We start from the raw sequence: 8,984 nt of genomic DNA on the forward strand, positions 1-8,984 counted from the left end.
TGCATACCTTACATCCTTGTTTACATGTGCAAGACAAAGATCATTTGCAAACATTACAAGAGAAAAGGCCTTTAGTATCAAGACTAACTGCAAATGTAAAGCTATCTCGGGTAACATTGGCAGGGTGTCAGTTTTGGGCTTCAGTTCTGTCTGTTGTCCTGTGTCCAGTCTGTTAGTGTTTATTGTGAGCTCTGCCTGATTTATTGGTTATTATCATTCTGTTAATCTGTTCTCTTCAGCTATCTTAGTCCATTGTTGAGTTTGTCTATTTGTTCTGTCCTCTGCTTGTTCTATGTGGTGGTTCTGATCTGTCCTGTCAATATCTCGGTGTCTGCCTTAGTCATCATGCTTGGGTTCTCTCTGTTTGCTAGGTGTCAATTTATGTTCTCTGCCGGTTTCTTTAATTAATCTGATTTAAATCATTCTGCTTTAGTCTCTGGGTAGCCATGTTTATTATTTTACTCTTCCGCAGTACTTGGGACAGAACACCTGGAAAAACTGCTTTGGGAAACCCCAGCAGAAACAGATACAGTATGCTGGAATGACCCAGACGCGAGGAAATGCCAGCAGATCGTGCTTCATCCAGCCAGAGGGAACAATCACTGACATTATTTCTGCTGTAAAGTAGAGGAATTTTAACATGGGGTCTTTGGGGATTTTTGGCACTTCCACATGGGCATCATTTTTTGAGCGCCGGAGGTTGCCACGTTGTTAATTCACATCCTGTCTGCAAACTACACTACATAAATATAAAATTCATCAGAAATACAGTGTAGACATTGTTAATCCCTTCTCGGCAGAGTCACAAAGAAAGTCATATTTCAAAGAAAAGATTAGGGCTAATCTTTTCTTTTCATGGCTTTTTCATTGCAACTCGGAATCGCCTCTTCACTGTTGATGTTGAGACTGGTGTTTTCTGTGTATTATTTAATGACGCTGCAAGATGAGGGCCTACGAGGCGTCTGTTTCAAAGGCTAGACACTAATGTATTTATGCTCTTGCCGAGTTTTGCACTGGGGCCTCCCACTCCTCTTTCTATTCTAGTTGGAGCCAGTTTGCTCTGTTCTGTGAAGGGAGTAGTACACTGTATTATATGAGATCTTTAGGTTCTTGACAATTTCTCAAAAGGAATAGCCTTCAATTCTCAGAAGAAGAATAAACTGATGAGTTTCAGAAGACGTTTATCTGTTTCTGGCCATTTTGGCTAAAGAAGGCCAGCTTTATTGCTTCGTTAATCAGCACAACTGTTTTTTAGCTGTACGTGTGACGGGTAGTGTACATCCTGTTGCATTTCCATCTGTTTTAATGTGTATTTTCAAGTTTTTATGCTAGTGTGACGGAAGCCAGCGAGGCTGTGCAGTGAGTAAACCTCACTCCCCGACACCTTAAGAGACGCACTGGCGACCGAAGCTAGTGACCATGGGTTTTAGCGTCCTTGTCAGCGTATCCGCCTCCCGTACCCGAGGTCGCCAGTTCAAGTCAGGACCGTGCAGTACGTTCTTGGGGGCAGCCGGTTACACTTGGATGAGGTGAATCATGACGTACATGAAGCATGTGAATTAAACATCAACAAAAGAGACAAGAAAAACAAAACAAAGTAGAACTATGTGGCTTGATGAGGCCATACACTTCTTCCCAACAATACACACTTTTCTACATTTGGATACACACTTGACTAATGTTGGTTTCTTTGAACCATGAAGGCAATCTTTCCCCAACCCCTAAACTTAACCAGTCTTTTTCCATAGAGGTGGGTGATCAGAAAGTTAATTTAAATATCCAATTCTTTGACTTTCTAGAAGTATTATTATTATTATTAGAAGTATGTATCATATAAAGAAATAGGGAAGAACTTTCAAGCATGTTGCACCCAACCCTTGACAGCTAATGGAAAACACCCATGATGTGAATCACAGCAATTATTAGTGATTAAGTAAACCCAGAACACAGGGCCTTTTCATTTGACATGCTAATGTGTTACGAGGTGTGGTGTGTGGACAGAGAGGACCCAAATGCAGCACTCTGAGGGAAGGAGGTTTATTGAGGGAAGTACAGGCACGGAGAACCAAGGAGACAGGGGGCCAGAGAGCCGGGGAACACAGGGGCCGTGGAAGCGAGGAGAGGCGGGGGAACAGGGAGGACGCCGTGAGGGAAGTCCAAAGAGGAGTGGGCCAGTGGATGAGCCCAGCCGAACGGAGGACGACTCAAAAAACAAACAATATTTCTTTTTTTCCTATCTGTGAGAAAGTTTTATCAATGCTATATAGATTCTAAAGTTGAGCCAGTGCCACTTCTTTGTCAGATCTACTTAAGCACTCCGACTGTCAACAGATAAGTAAGGGATGATGGTGCTTTGAGTGTGACTAGCTGGCATTATTTTAGCTATAGGTTCTTATTCTGAATTCAATCAGCGTGCTATCAAAGTCCATAAACATTCTGTCTGGTTATGTCACAGTCGCATGACCCCATGGTGAAAATGGAAGTAGTCCATATTCATAATTTTACACCTAAAGAAAACAGATACCTTGAAATTCAGTGAATAAACAGTGTATTCCCTACACTATAAGGGCTATTCTCACATGTCTTGTTCCTCATTAAATTGCAATATGCTATTATTCACATCATTAAGTGGCCACAAATTTGTTTTGCTATATTAGTGTTGTTATTGCTGAGAACAACAAGGCCCCAGGTTGAAGAGGTGAGATGATGCAGTCAGGAACACTAAGGTAGCCCAGGGACTACAACCACAACATACATTCACACCTCTAATTGAAGGCTGTTGCATCACCTCATCTAACTGGAGACATAATTATGAAGACATAAGTGAGCATTTGCATTAAACTTTTGATTAAGAAAAATGTCTCATGTGCACTTTAAAATTACAATCTACTACTGAGGATCATGAAAAATAAGTGATAAACGTAGACAAGAGAAACAAACTCTACAGCCATAATCTACAAATACAGTAAAGTAGTAAAGTATATTTAATACAACTAAATCAAACAAGATCGGATGAAAACACGTTATTGTAAAAACTGTCTTAACTTGTATTCTGTAAAGTAATTTTAAGAAGGAACTTCTTTAATCCACTTGAGCTTTTCAGATCAGCTGGAGGTAAAAATCATTTTGTGGATAATTCTTTTGTTCAGTGCACAAGATTCACAGTCACTGACTATTAACTTCCAACCTTTTTCCTGAGCTAGCAGGCGTCATCGTTGAAACGCATATCAGTAAGCAACAATTCATATGCTTTTTTCTCACTGACTTCTGTTTAGTACTCTTTTGCTGGTTTAAACGGTTTTGTTTAGTTCTTTACAAAACGTAACTTTCCAGTAAGCACATAAAACAACACGTGTGCTTTCAAGTGACAGAGCCCTCTAGTTCTCATAAGAATTATTATTATAATTTTATATATATAACATACATGTTACAAAGCGAAGTCCATGTAGGAAGGAGGTCGGGGCGGACGGATGCGTCAACAAAACATTAGACTTTTGCACAGGATACCGCTGTTTGTTAGTTGTCGTTGTTGTTTATTGTAACCTCGATGATGATGCCTCCCTAAACTTAACTAATACTTATTCAAACCCAAACCATGAACTTTCTCAAAATATAACCAAGTGGTTTTTGTGCCAAAATGCAACCAAACTTTAACCAGAGCCTTACTACATCATACAACTGATTTTGTTTTTACATACTGATTTCTAATGGGGCTTGAAAGGCACAGTCAAAGGATGTTGTTAGGCCAATATAATACACAATAAACACATAATTTCAAGGAATGTTTCTCTGGCTTTGGCTTTCTTACAGCAAACTTTTAACTAGGGAGTAACATACTGTACATAATGGCTGTGCTGACAGCTTTTAGTTAAAAAAAGAAAAAGACTTGGGAAGTGATACTGACAATTCAGATGGTCAGATCTGCTTTAGGATTCAGTGTTCAAGCTTAGTTTGTACTCTTAAGCCTAGTAATTAGCCTCACTAATGCAGTGAAAGCCTGGGCTACTAAGCCAGTCACCTCTTTTAACTTGCCAGTGCTGAGATTCAACAGGTGAGAGCAGTGGTGGAAGAAGTATTCACTTTTCATACTTAAGTAAAAATACAGATACCCCATGAAAAATGTTCAAGGAAAGGAAAAGTAGATGTCATCCAGAATAAACCTACTCATATAAAGGTAAAAAAAGTACCTGGATTTAAAAATACTTCAAAAGTAAAAGTACTACACATCAAAATCTATTGATCTTACAAAAAGCAATCTATCTTTTTACATTCACTTAAGGCAGGTTTAAATACAGCATTATACTGTAAGTTATAGTGAATCACAATAAGGAAAACTGAGTCACAAGAGGACAAGTAGGATAAATCTGCATTATTGCTCTGCTTTTGTGGTAGTATCAACTTAAGACTGTCTGACACAGAACCCCGTCTGGGACTTTGGGTATATACGAATGAGACAAGAAGGCGGAAACCAAAACTCACTTCTCAGTTCACAATCTCACCAAAATTCCACACATTTCACTTCAGCACCTCTCATAAAGTCCAGTCCCAAACAGAGCAAGGCTGGCTTCAGTGTTCAGATGTTTGTATTGCAAAACTCTAGAAGCTACGTTACCACTTGGTCTCTGGGGGCCACTCTGCTGGGTCATTTGTCATGTGCTCGTACTGGTTCTGTGCTGGTACTGGCTGATGATGTACAGCATCTACTCTACTGACAAACTTCACCATAGCCCCTGCAAATTATAGTTTCTTTATATTAATGTTATCAGCTCCATCAGGCCCATTCAAACTGGCTCCTCCAGGTTTCCTTCAATACATTTTCAAATATAAAATACTATTCATAAAAATGACTGGGCTGAACACTTGATGTTTATTATTTAGTGAGATGTGCATCCATATTGCCCAGCCTGTCCAGCTAATCAGCATTTTAGTATTCAATGTGAATCCACTGCTTCTCATCTTGCATCAGTCCAGAGTTGTAACTATACTTCACTTTCTTGTTTTAAAATGATGTATGATGAGTGCCATCCTGTCTGGACTGGCCCCACAGATGTTTCTTGCTGGACTGCGCAAGTTTAATTAGGTGCACGCGCATATGAACGCATTTTTGCAACATGGTTATATTTTCCGAGCTGCAGTTTATAAACAGTGTGGCCCGTCAACGTTTATCAAATGTAATAGTTATGTTTCACTCAACATTGCTCAGTCACGAGTCTGACAAGCATCCAAGACACGACAGACAAGAGAGAGAGATTCACCGCAGCTGCACATTAACATCAGGCTACATGTTACCTACTGACCTCAGACTTTGACGGAAGAGAACACGTTTACCTGACGTTCACGCAATTCACTCTCATTGAGTTTTTTCCGACCCACCGGGCCAGTTGGTTCGAAGAAACTTACTGGCCAAAAGACAGTTTTTACTGACTCTCCTTCCACAAGTTATTTTTCAGTGTTGCAACCAAACCAAAGACTTATAAGTTATGTTATAATGTCAACATGTTTAATCGGGTATTAAATACATCTTGGATATAAAAAACTAAAATGCAATCACAGTTAAAATTATAAAAAGTAAAAAGGTTAACAAAACATACTAACAGACTCAAACATGACGCGCTCTCTCTGCTGCTGACAGCCATTTAATAAAAAGTCGCCTCTATCCTGATTGACAGGTCACCATGGTAGCGACTTGTCAATCACAAGGTAATCCCGCCCAAAAGCATAAGCTGCTATATCGTCTATTTCCCCTTAAATAGGACCATAATTTACTCAATGAACATCATGTTGTGTTGAAGAATACTAGAAACTGGCGACTGAGACCATAAACTCATTATGAAAGTGTTTACTGAGGTAACAATTAAGCTGAGAAGTAGCAACATTTTACAATTTTTTCTTATGGAACCGGACTTCTTTTTGCAACCAGCTGCTGGCCATTAGAGAGAATGCAGGTTCAAGTTCCGTCTGCATGGTTTCACTTTCTCTTTCACACTGGCTGCCGCTGAGATTAGAGAAATAACATTTGACAACCACTCCTCACGTAACTACTAAGCTGCAAAGCAAGCAGGATGTTGAGTTTCTAGTTTATTTATTTTAACTACTAATGTTTTTGCACTGGCCTGAGTTGCTAGTTCAGCTGTCTCAATGTTATTTTTTACTTGCCCCAGGCCATTGGGCCACCGTTATTGTTGCTAATGGTAATTGGGAAAGGAGCCGTTTTGTCGTATTATTATTATTTTGTTTGTTTGTTTCAAAACAAATCATTCACGTGTACAGAAAGTCAGTGGACTCAACAATAGAAGGCCTAACACATCCACGGTCTTAACTGATAGCACAACAAGATCAGGAAGTATGAAGCCAGGTCAGTTGTTTCAGCAGATTAAATCTTAAAACACAGGAATCCACTGTAAAGGGTGTGATGCACATAGAGAACCACATTCCTGCAGGTGGTGAAAAACAAAAATCTTTTAAGGGATTTTATACTCAAAAGTCAGATTATAGTAATCCAGTAATTTAAATTATAGTGAGCACAGCCCCAATACAAAACAAAGAAAAATATCAAATACATTATTTGTTGCAGACAAATGCAAATGGTCATGAATCACTAGTTTAAGAGGCACATTGTGTAGCCTGTCTCTATCTCTGAAAATTCCTGTTTCTAATTGAAACTATTTGTATACAGCTTTTATCTCCAAAAGAACATGCAAGACTAAATGCATGTAACGATGTTGGCTGTATCATTGAACATTTTTTTAAAAGCTTTGCTGAAAAAGTGTTCAGCACTTGATGTGCCAAAGTGTCGTAAAAGTGCGTCCTCTTGCTCAGTGCAGTCTGCTAACACTATCCAACAGGTTGAACTTTTGAAAGGCGTGACTCCATTATTTTTTGGTCATACATATTCTTGACCTCACTCTGATATGTGACTAACTGGTTAAACCAGTTGTCTTCTGAAAATGTATTCATGGTTGCTGGGAAATTGTGTTGCATCGTTGGCAGTACAAAACACGATGAATAAGCTGCAGATGTGGCTGTTGTTAACACAGAGTAAAAACTGAATGATGTTTTCCTACCATAACACATGCTCCATCTGTAGCAATATCAAACAAGTTTTTGATCTTTAGACAATTTTTTTGTCAGAAAAGTAATAATGTGGGGTGAGGACAGATTTTAAGACTCGCACTCCTTATTTTTGTTTTTATTATACTATATATATTTTTTTTGTATTGAACATGCTTTAGCTACCAGTGGTACCATCAACTGTAGAACACATGTGAATATGTGCATACAGCACGTCTGCCAACGCCACGCTGAAATACTTTTCATACCTTAAATGGGTATGCTAGCCACAATCTAGAGTAACTAATCAAGCTGATGTGAATCAAGGAATTGCAAAGTGTTGTGTGTAATGTGAAAATACAGTATTGTTGTATTACAACTCTAGCTCAACACTAAATGAAAACTAGCCTAATCGGGCAGCTACCTGCCCCATCCAGTGACACTGAACTGAAACAAATTTCCCAAGTGGGGTCAATTAGGTTGGTCTGAAAATCAAAGTTTGGTAAAAATAAACACTGATGTGAGGTATCCTGAAAAAACTGACGCACGCACACACACACACATCCACACAACACACACCCACACCCATGGTACATCATTATTCAACTTTCTGCTTTTGTTCGTCACATGCAAACATGATGCAATTTGTCTATCCTGATTGGACAACAATTATGGTAATGTGATAGATGTTTATAAGTATTAAAGTTCTGCACAGTGGGACATATGGACGATAACACCCATCAGCAACAATACATGGACTATCTTGCGGGTGTAACAGGTTTGATATGAAAAATAGACATGTTTATTTCTGTTTAAATGACATTGTTGACTACATTATATATCTTAAAGTGTGTGTATATATATTAAATCATGTATTCGTATTTCTAATGCAATTTTCTTTATTTTGCATTGCATTTTGTATTGAGTTGTAGGAATCCTAAAAAATGGAACCAGAAGTAACTGTTAACAGGACTACGTTGTGACCGACATACATCCCTGTTATGAAATAGAAAATTTCAATTACATACGGACAAACACCCCTTCCATTATATGTGTGTTGTTATATATTTTCCTTGTATTATTGTCTGTAGTCACAATATGTGGAAACCTTCTTGTGATGATCTCCATCATCTACTTCAAACAGCTCCACACTCCCACAAACTACCTCATTCTATCTCTGGCTGTGGCTGACCTGCTTGTTGGGATTATAGTCTTTCCTTTCAGCATGGCATTCTCTCTCAGTTTTTGTCTGTATCACGATGATTTATTTTGCAAAGTACGAGGCAGTTTTGATATATCACTAAGCACATGTTCTATTCTGAACCTATGTTGTATTTCTATTGACAGATATTATGCAGTATGCCAGCCTCTGACATATAGAGCTAAAATCAACCACTGTGTTGTTATGATTATGATTCTGGTCAGCTGGGGGTTTCTGTTCTAATTGGAATTAGCGTCATAATTGCTGGATTAAACAATAAAAACTGTGAGGAAAGGTGTTTAACTGATGTTCTCATGGCAACACAATTGGACCTATTTTATCATTTTACCTCCCAGTGATCATAATGCTCTGTATCTACTTGAGAATTTTCCTTGTTGCACAGAGACAGGCACGCAGCATACAGAACACAGCCTGTCAGAGCAAGTCTGGAGCAACAAAGATGGAGAGAAAGGCCACCACAACTCTGGCTATTGTTTTGGGAGTTTTTCTTTTATGTTGGACTCCTTTCTTTCTTTGTGTCACCTTTGTGCCTTTTAGTAAAAATTCAGTACCGGATGCTGTTACTGAAACACTTAACTGGCTTACACTGTCAAACTCAATGCTCAATCCATTCATTTATGCTTTCTTTTACAGCTGGTTCAGATCAGCTTTTAAAATGATATTTTCTGGAAAAATATTTCAAGGTGATTTTACTAACTCTAAATTGCATTGA

The 8,984-nt window shown here is 38.6% G+C and overlaps 1 pseudogene; it reads left to right on the top strand.

The window, feature by feature from the left end:
* Positions 1-1,419: 1,419 nt before the first annotated feature.
* Positions 1,420-8,984, top strand: LOC119909330 (annotated as a pseudogene).

Source organism: Micropterus salmoides, unplaced genomic scaffold (assembly GCF_014851395.1).
Source record: "Micropterus salmoides isolate LMB-PRFRI ecotype aquatic unplaced genomic scaffold, ASM1485139v1 Ms_hic_scaffold_18, whole genome shotgun sequence".
NCBI classification, from domain to species: domain Eukaryota; kingdom Metazoa; phylum Chordata; class Actinopteri; order Centrarchiformes; family Centrarchidae; genus Micropterus; species Micropterus salmoides.